Source organism: Trachymyrmex cornetzi, unplaced genomic scaffold (assembly GCF_001594075.2).
Source record: "Trachymyrmex cornetzi isolate Tcor2-1 unplaced genomic scaffold, Tcor1.1 scaffold647, whole genome shotgun sequence".
In the NCBI taxonomy this organism is placed as follows: domain Eukaryota; kingdom Metazoa; phylum Arthropoda; class Insecta; order Hymenoptera; family Formicidae; genus Trachymyrmex; species Trachymyrmex cornetzi.
The window spans coordinates 65435-86924 of record NW_017299967.1 but is presented as its reverse complement, the minus strand read 5'-3'; the positions used below and the strand labels follow the sequence as shown (position 1 = coordinate 86924).

General features: G+C 32.7%; 1 protein-coding gene across 1 annotated transcript in view; it reads right to left on the bottom strand.

Annotated features, from left to right (window-relative positions):
• The window catches only part of LOC108767103 (tRNA dimethylallyltransferase, mitochondrial), a 102497-nt gene that overhangs the window by 53604 nt on the left and 27403 nt on the right, over window positions 1–21490 (bottom strand). The gene's annotated exons all lie outside the window — the stretch shown is intronic.

The following is a 21490-nucleotide window of genomic DNA, read 5'->3' as shown; positions in this document are numbered from 1 at the left end:
TCCTTCCTATGAAATTATTTTAAGAACGGTGATAATCATCTTATTTAAAAATGTATGAGGGAGAAGATCGCGATTCAAATTTCACTCGAGTTAGTTTGCCCGAGCGTATCTGAGTAACAGAATGAAACCGGTTGATCCAATTTCGCTGTCGCTCGATTTATCGAGGATAAAGTCAATCGTTTGCGTTTAACCAATATCTGCGTACCATCGAGGCACGTGTACGGCTTGATTGATTACCTGTTCTTTATTTTATTCATATATCATCGGCAACGATATTCTTGCAAGTCGATCTGGCTACACTTCAGCTTCCTGCGGCTTATAATTAGTGGATTTCTTTCTAGGCATCGTGGCTATTTTTTTATTTATATAGTACATAGAAAGAATAATTTTGTTGAAAGATCTAAAATTTTGCTAGATACAGAAAATAATTTTTTTGTACCATCGAAGTAATAAGTAAAGAACATCAAGGTGGATCCTTGACGCTTAATAATATTTTTACATAAATTTTTAAAATTTCTAGTTCAAACAAACTAATTATGATGGAAATTAAAATTTGCTGGATACATGTCTGAAAATAATTTTGATATTCTAGCAACCAGTTTGAGGTTCCAACAAAATTATTTTCAGATCTGTGTCGAGCAAAATTTAGATCTTTCAGCAAAATCATTTTTGTACAAATACCGTTTGATTGTTATTGGCCAAGATCGACTCGAAGACGCGGCTAAATGATTAGAGAAGAAGATCAACCAAACTCCGTTCACAGCTCGCTTGTGCTCATCACTCGTCGCTCCGATTCCCGATTCGCGCCTAGCATGTCTAGAGCGGTCTAGTGCGGTCTAGTACTTTGCGGTGTTACTTTGCATAACGTATTTAGGACGGTGGAATGGGGTCAGCGTAAATCCTAGTGATACTGAACGTCGACAAGCAGGCGCGCGCGTGTTGCAAACGACTCCGCGCAACAGTTCACCCGGCGCGCGATTCGTTATGTCGTACTTTCCCCTACGTTAGATTTCTCGACCCGCCACCATCGTGCTCGCCGCTGCGCGAGGTATAATGCGGTTAACGCGAAATATGCAAGGAGAACGTACGCCGCTAAGAGATAATGCGAGATTAGAATTTTACGAGTCGTTCCGCGCGGCAAAAGGCCACTTTCCACTCGCATTTTCGTTCGTAAGCGAGTCAAGACGTTGCCATAAATCCTGCCGTGCGCCATGCCGACTATGAGGTATATATACACGATGATATACACACGCATGGTAAAGATAGTAATACTTCTACTACTATTTGCGATTTCTCTTTGCGTTTCGATAATTAAAGAAATTGAAGGTCTAAACATTTGGCGAAGGCATCAAAAGAAGGGAGATTGCTGGAAAGATTTGGTACCAATTGTGACAAACAGTAGATTTGACTGCACTTGTCATAACTCTTTAATAGAAATAAAATAAAATAAAATAGTAATGTTAGTGGAGGTTACACGAATAAATATAATATCAGTGTGAATGAGATTTAACTCTTAAATCCTCGAAATTTAATACAAGTAAATTCCTATGTGAATTTCCGCGAATGTTGATACGTAATTAAATGTTTATAACACAAAAAACACAATTTGCAATTAATTGGGATATTTACCAAACAAAATTTAAGTAAATGTAAACTCCACTCTGGATTTGAATCCTCGTCAGTTTGCAGAAGTCAACTACTAACTACTAACTACCAGTAGTACTAAGTAGTTTGTGTTTGCAGTGTTGCAGCTTGTAGTTAACTTCCGTTACTGAAGAGAACTCAAATTCAGACGAAACGTTTACGTTTACTTTAACTTCGTTTGGTAAGTACATTTCAATTGGTTGCAAATTATGTCGATTGCGTTGTGAATATTTAATGTTCTTAGACATTTATATACCGTGTCTCCTGATTTACGCACCAACATCCGCAGAGGTTCTCACATAGGCATTTTACTTTAGTTATTAGATAATCCTTTAATCCTTAAATCCCTTTACGATATGGCATATCCGTCTTTTCTTTTAATGCTTTTCCAATTTTTTAATTGCTTATAAGATTATATTAACAAAAATACATGTATATGCTTTCTTGTCTGACGTTTTTGATTGAAAAACAATTTTTTACAATTGAAAAATGTAAAACATGTCAGACATGTGTTGAAATGCCTATATTAAATGTTTTGCTTCAACTAAATTATTTTATTGCCTCAAAATCAAGGATTTGTTTGTCCATATCCAAACAACCGATTAATTGATTCAAGTTGAAATGGGTTTCTCAGTGTAACAATAAATATTATAATGGCATTTGCGAACACTTTTTATCGTATAACTTGCTCAAAAATTTTTAACTTTAATTTAGATAATTTAAAATTTATTTAATACGTTACTTTATTATAACTGTACATGAAAGCTTTTGAGAAAAAATTATTCTATAATTTTTTAAAAAGAGTTAATTTATTGATGTCATCGAAATGTTTTTCCTAAAATTTTATTTCATGTGCAAATTCATTTTTATTGTCTTTTTTCGAAATGCTTGTATAATTAAATGTCTATGTTGGTTAAAATAGGTTGAACAGATATTCATATATCTTTGATTTTTAACAAAAAAACTGAGAATCAATGTTTTGGAGGAACTTGTGCATAAAAATTATAATGATACACAATAAAATTAACATCCTTCTTTCTATCGACGATTTGCAGCGGTTATCATTTGCAACGTTACGAAGGAAACATAGTTCTCGAGCATCTTGCATTTTATTGCAGCCAACGTTCTAGTTATCGATAATTACATGATGCAGATATCCTAGCGGCTAAGAAAAGATCTCGTATAATCTACACTTGAAACTTGGAACGATCAAGACCTCCGTTACAGCGAATGCACCTATTAATTATTTCCGAAAGTTTCCGATAGACTAAAGAAACATATTTTTAATATAGATATATATTGCGTACAGAGAGAGAGAGAGAGAGAGAGAGAGAGAGAGACGCGAAGCTTTACGTTAATTTCTCAAAAATGCAAAAAGAAATCAATGTACGAATCGAATATAATTGAATATCTTTTGTAGAATCAAAATATTCCATTAATTTCAAGCACGAGTAAAAACTGTGTCAAGAATAGGCCATCTTTATACTATGAGGAAAGTTCAAAAGCGAACAGAATCAGGCATTTCGTCTCTTTTGTGAATTTTGCCGAAAAAGATCTTTGTCGAGATAATTCACTCCAAGTGGCAATGACAGCAGTACCTGCTTGGCCAAGGTTGTGCCAAGACTGGAGAGAAAGACCGAGAGAAATAGAAGTAGAGGCATAGAGAGACAAAGAAATAGAGAAAGATAGAGAGAGAAAGAAAGAGACAGAGAGAGAGAGGGAGAACATGGATAAAATCTATCTCTCAGCGGAGAGTAGTCCTGGACTGATGCCAAAGAAGAGAGCAGGCAGACCTTAGTCATCCCATAGGAGTTTCGCCTCGCGACGGACTGAAGTAGGAAGAAGCGCACGAGAAGCGGCAAAAGCGAGGCTGTGTCGGCTAATAAAAGACAAGCGTAACGTAATTCCACCCGCGCTCCAATAATAGTGCCGTCGTTTAACAGTGCTTCCGTCGTCGTCGGCGTTCTCATGCCGACAACCAGGACTATTCTCAACACACACGATTATTCGGGAATCCGGCGAATTCGCAAGCATCACGTCCGTTGTGCCCTTCGATTTAACAAAATCATCTATTTCTTCGAAGAGATTCATTTTGACATAACAAGTTATATTTTTTTTCTAAAAATAACTAACAATACAATAACGTTAAATAAATTTATTATTTATTATATTTTTAAATCGCCACAAATAAAAGCTCTTGAGAAATTATATAATAAATGTATTCGGAAATGCTGTTATTTTTTGCTAATGTCATTAAACAGAATTGTTCACAAAAAAAAGATTTTGCAAAGATCTAAAATTTTGCTAGATACCGATCTGAAAATAATTTTGTTCAACCATCAAAATAACTATGTTGAAAACTCAAATTAGTTGCTAGAATATTAAAATGTTTTGCAGCTTATTTTTTAGATTCAAACATAATTAAATATTTTGATGGTCCAACAAGATTACTTTCATATTTGTATCCAGCAAAATTTTATATCTTTCAGCAAAATCGTTCCTTTCCATGTTTAAAAAATTGAACTTCTTTGCCTCTATTATTGTGTCTTGTAACATTAATTTTGGACGATAAATCCGGGAAATCTTCTGAAGGATTCGTTTTGCTATCAATTTCTGAAAATATCGCGATACGCTCGGAAACGCCATAAAATTCTTTAATTGGCGCATATGCGTGCGCGATCCGAGTGCACGCTACTTCCAATCATTATCATCGACAACCGGCAATTCGTAGTCAAACAAGGTGTAGGCCACCTGTTCATATTTAGGCTCCGGCGCTAATAAACGCTCGGGTTAGTGTTCGAGGGATCCGTAGAGACCCGGTCTCTCGCTCTTTTCTCGAGATAGGTCAATACATCCACTTAGGAGGTACCGTCGGTGTGAACACAGGTGTTTAGCGTTCTTCTGCCTGCACCACGGCGCGAAGAAGTGATGTGGGAATAGTGGGAAGAGTTATCGGGCACGAAATGAATAACACGTAAAACTCGGCGCCGCGGCCGATATAGCGGGTAAGAAATATAGTCGCGGCCACGCGATAGTGAAATAATTGTTTTTCTTCATGAAACGTGAAAGTCAGCGCGCGAGATGATAAAATACATCTAATAAGCTGTATACTGCGACCGACAACCTGCATTATCGCGGTGTGTGGCGATCAAATCGATCCGCTTGGCAATAAACTCGTTATCCCATTACGGTTAAAGGTAAACGTAAAGATAGAGTACACAATGTAACAGAGAACGATGTAAGTGTACAATGAAAAGCGTGTAATCGATAGAATTTCATGAATAATTAGAAGCAAGTTCACTTTTTTCAGATTGAGCAAGATACAGAAATTACGTGTTTTTATTTTTAAAAATAACGTAAATTTAATTTCGACAATTTTATTAAAATTGCTTTTCTTTTACGTTCATTTTTATATTTGCATTTATGTATGATATTTAAGAAATATTTATATTATGTGTTTTTGTTTCGCTTTTGCAATTCGATTAATTTTTTCAATTTTAACCAATTTAATTTGCGCAAAATTTACCACACACACACACACACACACACACACACACAGCATTCGAAACTATTCTTTATCCGTTTAATTTGCTTCCATATTTATTGTTGAAAAGGGCTAAAACCTGATTGAAACGTTGCGTTTTTAATGTAACATTTTACTAATAAATATCTTGTATTGCGCACTAACACGCGAACTCTTATTAGCTAATTTATGTTTTTTTTATTGATTCATTCTCAGAGCCCTTCATATTTTACCACATTATATTATTTATAAAATATACTCGGCTTTTTTTTTGTGTGGAACAAATGTGGCGATTTAAGATACCTTTTTGGTGTCATGGAGTAAGGCACTTGATTCTTTTACTTTTCCTGCATTTTTTATTTTTGTAGCTGTAATTACATATTATTATATGATTATTACTGCTATAATGTTAGTAATAATAATCTACAATTATTTTTGATTGCTAACTATATATACTTGTTAATAGAACTATTTATATAATTATTATTACCAGCACTGTAATAAGTAATAATCATAATTATAACAACATATAATTATAGTTACAAATACCATCAATTTTTTCTCTGAAAGAACGATTTTGCTGAAATATATAAAAATTTAAATAGATACAGATCTGAAAATAATTTTGTTGGACAAAATAATTATGTAAGAAATTCGAACAGTTGTAAAATGTTTTGACATTTCAGCAATCAGTTTGAGCGTCTTACATAATTATTCTGATCAAAATGATCTTCAAAACTGTATATAGATAAATTTTTAAATGCTCCAGTAAAACTATTCTTTTCGTGTGTTTAAAAAGAAACGTTTAAGAGTTATCGAAAACACATAATTCAAAGGAGACAAAGACAAAACAAAACGCGCTGAATTAAATTAAGCGGATAGACAATTTGTCATGTAATCGCAAGATTATATGGGATATAAAATGGGATGTAAAATGGGCGTAGAGATATAAATTTACTGGCTACGTCTATTTAACAAGCAAATTTGCTTGGTTGTTTTATAAATCGCGTTGAATGGTATGTAGACAGCGATTACCGTCACATAAAGCGACTGGCAGAAAGACACGTATATTGTATATTTCGCTGGGAATATCTTCGAAATAATATATCTCGCTACGTGATAGTATTCCATACGAATGTACATACAGTCGGAGATTATATTTCTTTATAAGATAGCATTTTCTCATACCGTCATACTTTTATATAATTTTTCGCTTATGTATTTCAGTTAGGTATGTGTGTGTGTGTATTAATCTTATTTAAAATTTACTACCTGGAATATTTCCTATATACGATGAATAAAAAAGATTTGCGATGATCAATAAAATGTATTTAAATCTCCAAATTTTTCGCAGTGAATATTTAAGTAACAGCTGCTGATGATTTAAAACGAATGAGTTCTTCAAAATATGGAAGGTTCTCTCTTTAATCACGTTCCTTCAAAATACTTTATCTGCAGCGAGATTAACGTGTGCCAGTTGCACGGCATAATTACATAATTGATAGATCAGCAATACAAGTATAACCAGATTGTCGCGGTGAATTTAAATGAATCAGAAATAGGACGTACGTGTTGACCAACTAGAATTATTGAAATTATTTTACTGGAGATACTTGAAAGTATCCGGCTTTGTGGGTCAACCGCGGAGTACACGGCTGTTACGCGTGCTTACTCACGTTAAACGGCTACCGAAAACTTTGATTTCGTTTAATCAGTTGACGCAACTCGTAATGAGCCAGCATACACAGAATCTTAGGTTTATAACGAAAGCCATTCGCCGTTCTTAGAGAATTTTTTTTTAAATACTTTGCATTTGCCAAGTCGATAATTACACCTAATCAATGATCAAAGACCTAGATAAAGTCTCGAATACTTAACAGTTGTATATCTCAATAATATCTCAATTTTTCAATTATCTTTCGATATATAGATACCTATTTCTTGTTGTATAAACGTTCCGACGATTGAAAATTTAATTGTGTCGTTGACATGTACGTCAACTTACTCGGGTTCTCCACAAAAAATTGACCAACATACAGCATTTATATTGGACATGTTATACCACATTTCATCATCTTTTAACCGCAACCGTAACGTAATATTCGGCAGATCGAAGTTCCTTGATGTTAAAATAGGTCATGAGAAAATCAACTTTCTGTCGATTTGGCGATTTGGATGGGGGAAATCCAATTTAGGGAGAGTGTGGCAAATATTTTGTATAGCTAAAAATCGACAAACCTTTCAACAGTTTGTACACGATGATTAATGTTTAAAAGTGCACGTAGACAGTTTTGACAAATCGCTGGAAGCAATTTCGAATCGAAAAAAAAAAACAAAAATAAGATATAACTTTCTTCAATTTCTTTTTCTGATTTAGATTGAGCTTACAAAATATATGTAAAATTTAAAATAAATTATAATGCAATACGCGTCAAATAATATCAAAATAACAGAACATATAGGTATATCAATGTAAGGTATATCCTAAATTGATATCAGGAGGCAGTATCTCTGATCATAAGGCAACGAAAGAACGAAATATAAATACAATTTAATATATGATATCTGAAAAAGATTTTGGCGCGAGATTTGCAAACTTGGATATGTATATAAATTTACATAAAAATATTTAAGTACTAAGATTCTTGGTTGAAAATAGAATTTATCTTTCTTAATTTGATTTATTCTCATCGGTCTAATCTCCAATTATAATTGTCTCCTTGAAATACGATGTTCTCTCTTTAGTTATTTATTATTACAAAAAATATTACTGTAATCTCAGTAAAAGTCTTTCAGTAATCGAATTAGGTGAATGCTTAAGTTTTGTTAACATCAAATTATAAAAATATTAATTAAAATTTGGTTAAAATAATGGTACCTTAGTTAAAATAATCAAATTTTAGTTAAAACAAAATTCTTTTAATTAAAAAGTAAGGAAGTTTTTGTAAGTTACATATCAACAAAATAAATAGTTATTCATACTAAACATTTCTCTTAGTAATGAGTACAATATTCGCAATTCTGCAAACTATTCAACTTTGAAGAAAGTGAAATTCGTAACAATAAAATATAAAGTTCAATCAATTTCGTTTATTCTTTCAAGTATTTACGATATTGCTATTCAGAAATTTAATTACAAGATGCGATCGCGTACTTCGTTCGAGATCCGCTCGTGTGTACAAATATCGCGCGAGGATTTCGTTAAAAAGTCGATATGAAATTATCGATTCAGTATATCTTAAATTAATGCAACTCGGTAACACAACTTTTTCTGTCGGATTCCATTTTCTTTTTTCGTCGATCGCTTGTGCTTGATCGACGAGTCGTTCCCCGCAATTGATCTTTCGATCACGAATCGTAATTATCGCATACTCGGATCGTTATGGAATTTATCAGTGAGAACACGCCCTACCAGAACGTTACGTAACGGTGCAGCACTGGGAGGCCCCTACGGTGTGTGTTTCTTACGGAACAGACGCTTTAAGTCTGTTCGTTGTACGTCATACGTGTACGCACGTGTCGCTCCGTTGTGCCACCCACCTTTCCTAATGTTACATTTTCCCGGTACCTTGTTATCGCTACCGATAACTTACACCGACAATAATTTACGTGGTACTTTTTCACGAAATGTAACAAATAACGCGCATAATACTCCTGCATGTGATGTCTATATTTAATAATAGTTTATACGCACGGAAAGAAAAATATTGCTAAAGTATCTAAAAATTTAAGTAGATACAGATCTGAAAATAATTTTGTTGATCCATCAAAATTTGTATTAGTATAAGCTCAATTTTAAGATCCATCTGCAAAATTATTCTTTTTGTGTGTGTATATTTCTTTTGTTTTACAACCACGTGAATTCTTCATTCAATCTCCGAAAGTTTAGAAGAATGAAGTTTTAACAAGTATTCAGCATCGCGCGCGCCGCTGATAAGATAACAAAGCATTATTGTAATGTTATATCGTTAAGACAGATGAAATTCATATTGTAAGACTATTATAGCTATCATTGTCGATAGAACAGATATCGATATACTGCGGCATTATGAATGGTGTTCCCAATAATCTCACGATTTCATAATATTACGTATTATTATTACGCCATGTAATTCTAGATATCTTGACTATTATTCAATGGAAAGTGCAGATTGCGCAAGGAAAAAGAAGGGTAAAACAATTTTCTTGAAAGTACTCTTTGTCTCTTCCCTATAAAATATTTATTAAACATTCCTTACATTTCTAAACCAATTTATCGAAACAGAAAAGAAGATCATTTGAATGTTCATAACTCAAACCGGATTTATAGAATCTGACGTCTTTGTATATTTCCATTCTTTTGCGTTCAGAAAAAGAATAAACGCAATTTTGATGATATTTTACGTAAAAATGTATACGTTCCATCTTTAAAACTTTTTAAAAATATCATTGTAAAATTCCTGTATTCATTGTAGAACTCTTATACGTACTCTTCAAAAAGAAGCTAAAACTCTAATCAAAACTCTCGAAAACTAAAAAATTGAGGTTTTAACATCTCTTCCATCTTTTTATTCGTACACTGAGAAAAAAATACTGTTGATTCAATTAAAGTCTATATTACGGGCTGTCACTAACATAAGTGATTAATTCATGCTTATATTTTATTGATATAAAGGCTTGATTATTGAAATAATAATTTATGCCTTTGTGTCAATAAAAATATACATGAATTAATCACTTATGTTAGTGACAGCCCGTAATATAGACTTTAATTGAATCAACAGCATTTTTTTCTCAGTGTACATAAGATTGATTTTGCTGAAGTTTTTAAAAATACTGGTATATATAGATACAAATCTAAAAATAATTGTATTATTATCAAAATAATTGTATCGATAATTCGTGCATGATGAACAAAGCTACAAAAAGTTTGGTCATTCTAGCAACCAGCTTGAACGTCTACATAATTATTATATATATAATTATGTTATTCGCATACTTGATAAGAGATGTTAACAATGAAATCTTATAAGATCATAATATCAATTGCCGCTGTTGTGCCGAGGTTATGTCGAGATTATGTGTGTAACGGTGGAGAAGCAGACAGCTGTAACAACATATACCCTGTCACAACCAATCCCAGCTTGCCACATTTACATATTTTAATTGTTGCTCAAACAAAAAATATATTTTAAAATGTCGATATAACTGTAAGTTATTACTTATAAAGTAAAGATTCTAGAGAAATAAATGATATAATGAGCGCACAGATTGATAAATATAATATTTAATATATAATATATATATATCACTGAAAATATTTTCTATTTCTGAAAATACATTTCTGAAAATACAATTCAATCTAAAACAAACTTATTACAGATGATCGCAATGTTTTTTGCGAAAATACTATTCCTTATGCAATATTATGTGTACCGACATGCCCAATGTACCAATCAGCCCCGGTCTTCCTCTACTCCAGTACAATACTTCTGCCCATGCAAAGAAAAGATGCGGAATCATTCACGTGAATAAGACGCATGCTTCATTATTTCTTTCACCTTTCCATCAAACGATCAAAGCCACGTAAGCGATAGTTCGCGATGCAGATCGACGTGTGTGTAAGCGATTACGCTCGATGAAGAATGCTGTTTGACCCGAAAACATCACTAGCGTATTTGTGGATGTTTAACTAACTTCCCGTAACAACGTAGGACTCATTAAGGCACGCGATTATTAATGACAGGCCGAAGTCTCAAAGAAGGAAGAAGCTGTCGGGGTGGTTAGACCGTGAGGAGCCGTCATGGGTGTGGCGGCAACAATTGGCAAAGAGTCAAACAGTGATTGCAGGTCCTTGTCTCAGCGAAGCGCGCCCGGAATATTTCGTCCTCGATTTCCTCAAACGGTTCAGACCTTCTATTTTTCCTTCAGAGTGAGTCCAGTTTCTTCCTTTTTTTTTTACTTATTGCAACGACGTAATCGTGGCTCTGAGTGCATCGCCGACAGAAATATTTAATGGCGATTTGTATCGCGAAAAAATGCAGAGAAACGCCGGAAAAACTTGCGCATTTGGGTATTGCTTGTAAGAACAGCAAGGGTTCACAGGTATTCGAAAGGATTCAAGAATTCAACTCGCTAAAATTTCCTACAAGAAAAATTCCGTAGTGACATGGATGATGTAAAGAAGAAATAAATATGAGAAAAAAGACAGATAATTGAGAATATTTTAATAATATTCTTGAGGCTTTCACGGGTGTTTCCTATATGACAATCTTGTGTTGGCATTCCAAGAATGGATTTGAACACGGAGAAAACCCGCGAAACACAAGATTGTCATATGAGAATATTTTACTTTAATATGTTGTTCTCTCTCAAATATTTCGCGTGTTACTTATTGACATGGATGATGTAAAGAAGAAATAAATATGAGAAAAAAGACAGATAATTGAGAATATTTTACTTTAATATGTTGTTCTCTCTCTCAAATATTTCGCGTGTTACTTGAAACTTTTTTATAAAAATGTTCTTAAAATAGACTCTAATTATAAAATAGATAAATAGAACATTTATTACCGTTCTAAGGCAAGCTCTCTAAGAACATACAAACAAAAATAAAAAATAATAGCAGAGAAAAAATAAAAATAAAATAACAAATATAGAAAGATAAACATAAAAGTAGGACAATAACAAAAATAAATAAAATTAAGTAAAATAAGAGAAAAAAGAAAGAGAAAATGGAGAAGTGATAAGCTCAACGTACAGTATTTTAAGAAAATAATTAAATCAAATTATTAAAATATCTTTAATGATAATTTTTAAATAATAAAAATTAAATTGTGTACGTATGTTTATTTAATAATTATTTGCACTCAATATAGTATTAGTTAATTTGTATGAGTTATATTTTTTATTGGAATTGTATGTTTTAATGATGCGAGGGATTCTCTACCCATGGCACGAAATTTCTCGGCCGACGAGTTTAAGGCGAACTGTATAATCTTTTTTTTTTCGCGAAGTCGACCTAAACTATACCTGTTTAATTACTTCGGAACTTCGTGCGTTCCGAAGATCCCCGGCGGCTTCGTGGCGGCGGTATCTTCTCCTGAACGAAGTAGAAGTATGATCGAAATTTGTTTCGCGCGCGCCGACCGAAGATCGAGGGAGAATGAAAAGGATAAAGAGAAAGAGGGATATAGGCTGGCGGGGAGCGACGGGGAGATGGAAAAGGAGCGTGAAAGGATCACTGGGCGTGTCCAGACAGATCGAGTCGAAAACCCGCTGCTTTATTAAAGCGGCGGGGTCAATGGGGGTACCCCAGCCACGATAAAGACACGACATTCCCTTTACTACTCGCCTCTTAAACCACTATCGCGCAACGAAGAACTATGTTCATTAAAATGGCAAGTGGACTTTGAAATGTTTTCGTGAAGTACATAATTTATAAAGTATAATCTATTACTTTGATTCTTCCTCTCATCGTAAAATCGTAAATTTTTATTAAATAGAGATCTTTTGCAATTGAATTCTAATGTGCTGCCTAAAAGCATTAAATTTTGCTTTAATAAATACAGCAGTTTTCGATTAAGAGATTCTGAGAAATAAATATGTGTATACTGAATGTAGAAGGAATAACATTAATATTTGCTATTAAAAATTATAGAATATTTTACGATAATTGACAATAATAGCCATTCTCAAATACTCCAACTGCTGCAACTATGTACGATAAGTTAAGAATGTGAAACTAATGGCATCAGCATGAACGCGAGATAACATCGACCGCAATATCATTTATATAAGAACACCAGGTGAATTCGAAAGAAGAGGATAACTGTAAAGGAATTTCGCAAAACAAAAGTGAGGCTGATTCAAATAAATTTCAGATGTTAAAGGGGTGAGGCATTACTTTATCAGCGCCTGCATGGAGTCGCATTCCGCGTTCGCCACTAATCAAATACCGCGATCTACATAATTTGTTTAGAAACGACTATAAATCATTGCTCGCGCAAGTAGTTTATCTCGAGCGCTGATTCAGTGAAATTAGTATTACTACGAACCGACCACGCGTATGCTCTTTCTTTCTCCCGTTACTTCGTGTGCGCGCTGAACGGAAAAGAAATTTTGCATCCCGGTGCGGCCACCACTGTCGCGAAATAACTCGGGAACGCGAATTGCAAAATTGCTCGCGTACGACTAAAGGCCATCCCCGAGACATTTTCTTAAATGCCAATTATCGAAACGAGATATCATTCAATTGCATTACGTCGAGTAGGAGAGAGTAAAAAAACTGCGAAAATATATCTGAAGTTAGATAAAGAAAAGTTAAATAAAGCCTACGACTATTTATTAATTAATAAAAGTCTTTATTTAAAAGATACCTTATTTGACATGAAACTACTAATAATTAACATTCATATATTATGAATATAAATCGTCGATTTTAGTTAACTTCTCGCTTAGGTATTCAATATTCTACCACTTTCTCTCTCCCCTACATCAAAATTATTGAAAATATGTAATGATATTTATATAAACGGCGCGTGCGTGCATTCCATGCCCACATGTATAGTGCGGCATTAAACATACATATATCCGACTATTACTATAAGATATGAGAAATGGAAGGTTATCATTATTTTAATACACTGCAATAATTTTATTTCATGTTCACATGCAATTCTCCTATTCGTCCTTATAAAATATCTATAGTGATTTTTAGTGTGCAATTCGAAAATTTGTGTTTTTTTGTATTTTAAAAACATATTTCACATGTCCCAAACCGTCCACTCAAATTATGTTATATCCAACACAAGATAAATATGTTAGAAAGTAATGCAATATTATATAAAAAAAATTAATACAAAAAATAGTGTATTGAAATTTGTAAGCAAATTCTAGAGCATATTTTTTTAGTAGAATTAACATTTATAATATATTAAATCAACATGTATTTTATTCATTTATCTTAGAATTTACGTTTTAAAATAGTACATTATTTGTATATTATTTATTCATTTACTCATAAATCATTATTGTAACGTTTAAAAGTGTTGAATATTCATTTTATACAAAATATTTGAATGACCCAATCACATTATATTAAATTACCACATGAGAATATGTTAAAAATTCAACACAAAAATTTTAACAAGAACCGGTTTTGACACATACAAAATGTTTTCTACTGTGTAAGATTCCTTAAAGTGTTAATAAATAAGAAGCATTTAAAATTCGTTACATAAAATCATAGACGTTTCGATCTTCATTAGATCATCGGGTCATCCTCAATATTTCGAAACAAACATTTATTACAATTATAAAGTAGCGTCAATTTTGGATCCATGGCAATTACATTCAAACTTATGAGGCATGTTAAATTGCATATTCCTTCAAGTTGTTCTACATGTTGTAACAAAATCCATCGTTATTCTAAACAGCTAACACTTAACAAGAGGCATATATCATTATTTAATCGTATTCGTCCTCGCGTCAATCCTTTCACGAAGAAATTCAACAAGAAATGAAATAAAATTATTCAGAGCAGCTTGGCGTATTAAGTCTTGAATTTGATAAGAAGTCGACGCACAGATAAGAAGTTGGCGGATTTTGTTACGCGGTATAATTACTCGAAGGAGAAAGATGTATGTGATAGGTCTTGTCCTTTTTGTATTTATCTTTCAGAGTAAATCAGCTTAACGTCTTAATAGAAGACGTTACTATCGCAACACATGCGAGGATGCAACAAAATATTATCCGATTAATCTCGCTTCTATAAATACCGTTCGGCATACTTCTGCAATTATTTTGTATAATTATACATATAATATGGGAAGAGACATTTACAACAAGGAAATATACGCTGCAAGACACTAAATTACATCAGCAAGCTTATGAAAAGTCTCTGGCGGCGGTTTTCGTGGCTTTTGGTACGCGGATCAGAGAAACCATATGCCTGCTAAATTAAGCCTGATTTATAGCCTTTACTTTGTGAAAATTCTCTCTTCCTATCCGTACTCGGTTTGTAACCGCAACTTCGCTCAGCTATCCTGTAATTTATAAGGAAAGCCGTCTGTGTCCTCGAAGTGCGTAACATTGAAACGCTTTCTACGGCGTTATAAACAGAAGGGTACAGTTGTTATCGATACTTTGTGGAAGGTAATATATTTAAGGAGAAGTCGGGAGAATAGCTAACCGAATATTTTGCTACAATGTTGGAAATGTATTGTATCAGCCTAAGAATTGCCCTGTTAATTAATCCTTTACTCGCTTATGTCTGTAATCGAAAATCTTATTGCAATTATAATTAATATAAGAAAGGGGAGAAAAATCAAGATTTGCATTCTTTTCTTCTTTTTAAAAAGTTGAGTTTCTTGAAAAATATAATTAAAATATTATTTTAAAAATCTTTCTATCAATTCCTGTTTTATTGTTTTATTAATTTTCAAATAATAATTTAGCAATTTTCCTGTCGGTTACAAATATAGAAACCCTGTTTTCAATTTTATAATTTCGACATTGTTTTGACATCTACGATAAAAGAAGACCCCAATTGCAAGTGCCAAAAAACCAGAAGAAAACCTCAATCAAAAAGGGATTCGCACATTCTGGCACAGGCGGAAACACTTGTCACGCAATACACACGTCCATAGTCGGGTCGCAATTTTTACGCTCGGCAAAACAGGTAATCGCAAATCAAGTCGTTCCACATGGTTCACGTGTATGTTTGCGCGCACATATGCGCAACACCGCGGAAAAGACAATATCATTGACGTGTCATAAAAGTCGGAGAAAGAAACGATAACAGTATGCTTCGGTGTTTCTCGTCGTGTTAAGGGCACGACGTTTTATCGACATTAGTATTGCGTGCCAAGCACGAGGCGTACGGTGACACGCGCATATATACGTGCTATCTCAGCCCGACACGGTTTCAAATCATCATCACGCGCAAACGCGAATGAGATTCTCTTGAAACTTTACATCTTGAAGAACTTTACTTCGAGAATCCTTGGGAGGTATATCGAGTGCATTGTGTCAAGATTAGAAGCCTTGAAACGTAATAGAAAATATTTGCAGATTGGAAAACGCTGCTCTGTTGAAACGTTGCGCTGTCGACACGAAAAAGCCTTTAGGAAGAGCGGAATGTGAATAATAAATTAATGTAGACTCTGTATGAATCGCAGGGTATCAATTGTAAGAAGAAATGGAAGCCATTGTAGCGTTCTTCAGGGAACAATACAATTTTTTAATCTAATGCAATCTGTATGAAAATCATATTACTTAACCTGTAACAGGAACATATATTTTTTGTAACGCTAAAGAAAAAAATAAGATTGTAAAACATAAAATTATTCTAAATAATTACACTATTTAAAAAAAAGGAAAATGTTCCAAAATCCATATGTTCCAGTAACAGGTATAATAATAAAATCCAATCATTAAACGACGATAAAATAATGACGGCTGGTAAGTTAATTAAACACTTGTTACTCGATGTTCGCGCGAGTATTAAGTAAATACAATTTGAAACACCTACATTTCGTGCAAAGTGACTGAATAAAGAAAGAAAAATACGACAGCTGGCAACGCGTAGTCCTTGCTCAACCTAGCCCAACCCGATCTAAAGTATTCTATAGAGTTCGATGTCTTTTCACATAGGAGACGAAAGTGTGCAGATAGCAACCGCGGAGGAAAAGGTGCTTCCGAAGAGCAGCTGCCGTATTGGTAGCCATATTGTGAAAGCGTAACAGTTGTCCAAAAGACGTGCCTGCTCTGCTCTGCTTTGCGCTGCCCTGACCCTACCTTGCCCTAATTGGCCATTGTCGATCATCTTGCACGATGTTGCATTCATGCTGAGGAAACTCGACGATTGTGAACAATCTCTGCGCGGGAGCTGAACACGCGAATCTTACGGAAGCTAAGTCAGGTCAAAAGGACTGCAGGAAAATGCATCACTCTACCACCGTGACATTCATTGATGATGTTAGTCACGGTATGGTACACGATAAACCGTTAATCATAATTAATCACTAACGGCGGATATATGAAGTAATTTCAATTATCGTGACATGTTTATACGGGAAAAGAATTTCTCGCTTGATTAATGACAATTGCGTAGAGACATGTAGGTTCGCGAAGACTCCAGAATTCAGACCGCGTTGCGTCGCAATGTGTGTAACCGCAAATCGCTGTAATTGTGAACGTAGCTTTATATGCTGTCCGCGATTCTGCGAAAAACTCCGACAAAGTAACAGGTGGACCTACAGCGAATTCCGGCGAGAACCGGGACTCTTTCCTTCGCGCATCGAATTCACGTTTCGAATGAGAAATGTGATCGAACATAAAATAAATTCTACGTATTGGGGACTACATTTATAATTACGGTTGCAATATATTCCATTCATATCCAAATTAAATATTTGCTGAATATATATAAATAAAGTTATAATTTCGTAATAATTTCACAATAACTTTAATTCTAAATTTAAAAAATTATAAATAAAGAAATTATTGTATAAGCTGGGGAAATAAAAAAATTTAATTCCACAAATTAAAAGAAATAATAATTTAAAATTATAATTTAAATAAAGTAAAAGAGGGAAATTTAGTTTCCCCTTTTCGGGATCTCTTTAGGTATTGTATGTTTAATTCTTTTTTTTTTTTATCGCGAAGGATAGTTAGGTACCAAACCTTATTAATAGATAATGTTAATAAAAAGTTTACTACTTGTACATCCTAGATATTTTCTCTTCTCCGCATATGCATCAATCCTTATCTATAGATATTATATTATGTACGATGAGCGTGATCGAAGAAATTTTACAAATGACTTACACTGACCTATGATTACAGCTAAGACACGTTTACATTTTACCGATGTGTGCTATCAGCTGATTGCTTGAACAAGATAATGTCCGAAGCTCTCTGCGATAGATGAAGTCGAGACTATTTGATACATTTATCCGTTCATTTCTACGATTGACGTTATCTGATGATGGCATACATAAATAGAAATAAATAAAAATTTTAAGAGAAAAAAAAGAAAGAAAGAGCGAAAGATGAATCATAAAAATTATTCTATCAAAGTAGATTGATAATCAATTAATCAAAATTTATTAAAACACACACACACATTGATAATTAAAGATGTAAATTTAGAAAATATTTCTAGATAAAATTTTGATTTTTATAATTTAATGTCGTATAATTTTTTTCACGACTGAATATCGCTGTATCGTTTTTTTCAAATTTTTTAGAAAAATAAAATAATTTTGGGAAATTCGAATTATCACGATACAAAAATTTAATTCAAACAATCTATTTTTTTAGTGTGTCTGAAATGTCCAGGATATCTTTATAAATTTTACGAAATCATTTTTACACAAGAAAAAATACATACGATAAAACGAGAATGGTTTATAAATACTACAATTCTCAAACGACATCAACGTATTAACATAAGTTCGCACGTGTTCATGAATGGTAAAACTCAAGTTACCTGCAACATCATTGCACGTCGTATCAGCTATCTAATTAATTATTCAATTACAAGAACAATAGCGCGCGGCATTAGCCGGTTCACAGCCTCTACTTATATATATCAAGGTCATTTTTCCAATCCGGTCTACTCCAAGACAATTCAACACGGGAATATCGCCGAAAGTAGAACGGAATTTTTTTTAACGTTTCCCTGAACATTTCATTCGAATAACGTTGAACAAACTACAAATGCCGTATTAAAGATTCGAGTAGAAAGTGCTTACTAATTAGTAAAGGAAAACTTAAATATTAGCCGTTTATGAGGCACGTAAACGTAAGGTTGATTCGGCTGTTAACTTATCGGCTGTTATCTCACGAATTTTTAAGCAATTCATTTTTATAGCATTGCTCAAACAGAATTTTATAATATCACGGATTGCAGCATCTGAGTGTCTCTCGTAAAATTTTCGTAATTTATCGTAATGTTCAAAAAGAGAAAATTAGTTTTGAAAATTCATTATATTTGCAACTAAAATTTAATAGAGTTTTACGCAAAAAGTTAACAATTAATTAGTAATAACTTTAGTGAACCGATAGATATACAACAAGATTTTGTTAAAAGATTTAAAATTTGCTGGATACAGATCTGAAAATAATTTTGTTATTGATAGCTATACAAAACAATTATATTAAATATAAAAATGATGAGCAACGCTGCCAAAGTTTTAATATTCTTGCAACCAGTTTAAGTTTCCAAAAAAATTATTTTCGGATCTGTATTCAGCAAAATTTAAGATCTTTCAGCAAAATCATTTCGTGTACACTGAAAAAAAAGATTGGCTGTTGCAGCGAATTAAAAATGCTATACCATAATCAACCAATGGTTTCTTTCAGTGTAACATTTGTAAAAGGTTTTGCTTATTCCCGAGCAATTTTCCTTTAATAATACATGCAATAATTCTTTCATTGCAATAACTGATTCAATTACATTATATCGTCGCAGTGAGATATAACAAGATTATACTCGTATGTATCTATATACACTACCGCTCATGGAAGCTCAGAGCCGTATAAATTTTATGTAAAAAATTAGGATATTATAAAATCATTGTGTTATTTTTTTATATATTTTAGGATACTTGTACATATACTAACACCAATTGCAACAGCTTCATGAATTATTTTTAATATTAATTATTTTATATGTATATGTTGTATGTGTGCATGTGTGTGTTAAAATATATTGTCTTCATTTCATAGAACATTGATATATGGTATAGTATAGTTATCTCTATTTTGTAGAACATCGACATAATATAATAAGAAATTTCGAAAGTTCACTTTGACATATAAAATTGAAAATAAGTTATAGTTTTTGCAACTGGTGTTAGTACAAATATCCTACAATATATAAAAGAGTAACAATTCTTATTTTATAACAATTTTTTACAGGAACATTTGATAAAATCCGAGTACCGGAATTTTTACGAGCAGCAGTGCATATGCATGTGTTTATACGTTTGTAGATACATATATTAATGTACGGCGTATATAAGTATATATGTTGGTATGTAAGTATAGGTATATGTATTACAATAAGCAAAATAATGTACAGTAGACGAACTGTATCTTAATTCTATCACCGAAACTAGGTCACAACTTTATCAGTCGCGGTGAGGAAGCAGAATTTCATAAGTTCGGAACGTTTTCAAGACTTTACGGTCGCCTTGAGACTTATTTGCACGACAACTGAGTGGAAAATGCTAATGAATTCAACGAATTAAATTAGCAATTATTACATGCCAGGGATACCGACTACTTGATTAATGCTCGTTTCTTTTGATATTAAATGTAATGCGACAAGTGACATTACGACCATTGCCAGACATTAAATAACACAAAGTTGATCGCATGATGAATTTCAATAAAACAATAATCGTAATTAAGCGTTTGAAATCGCAAACACGAGAGAAATTGCATTTATACACGCTAGGCTAAACAATATTTATCGTTTAAAAATGCAAATAGTAGTCAATTTCAGTTTTAAATATTTACTCTTTTTAAACACAAGGTTGAATACCATTCTTTTAAAAGATTAATAAGAATTTCAAATTATATATACCTATATATTTGCAGAACGCTATGTAAAATGTATGACTTTTCGCATTAGACTTGTCGCATGGTTATAATTAATTTAATATATATGTAATGTTATTAAGGGTATATCATTTTTACAAATAATAACGTTAAATGTTAATGTTTATATACTTTAAACAAATTATTAAATTTGAATGAATATATCTGAAAGTTGAAAGTTATTTGGTAAATCATCAATGACTTAATTCACAGTTTTTTCGTAATAGACATTATGTTTAACTACTTTAACTATGAATATGTTATTAACCGCCAACATTAAAAAACCTTTTGAAAACTAGAAGTCTTATCAACATATTTAATTTTAATTGCAATAAAAGCAAAAAAAAATTAATAATAATATTAATAATATTCTATTCTTTAGTAGATCATATTATACATTGTAGTTATAATATAAATAACAAAATACATAAAAATAGCCCTTTTTGCAAATTACATTACAAATTTTTCAAAATTTTGACATGATGGAGCAATTTGGAAAACGCATTCACATTCCTATTTAACTATTCCTATTAAACAAAAAACTATAAAAAGTGACTAGTCTTATTCGAAAAAAGTCATTTTTTGTCAAACAGTATTATGTAGGATACTCAAACCAATTGCTAGAATAGCAAAACTTTTTGCAGCATTGCTCGTCATGCTCGAGTTTCCTACATAATTATTTTGATGACTCAACAAAATATTATTTTCAAGTTTGTATCTACCTAAAGATGG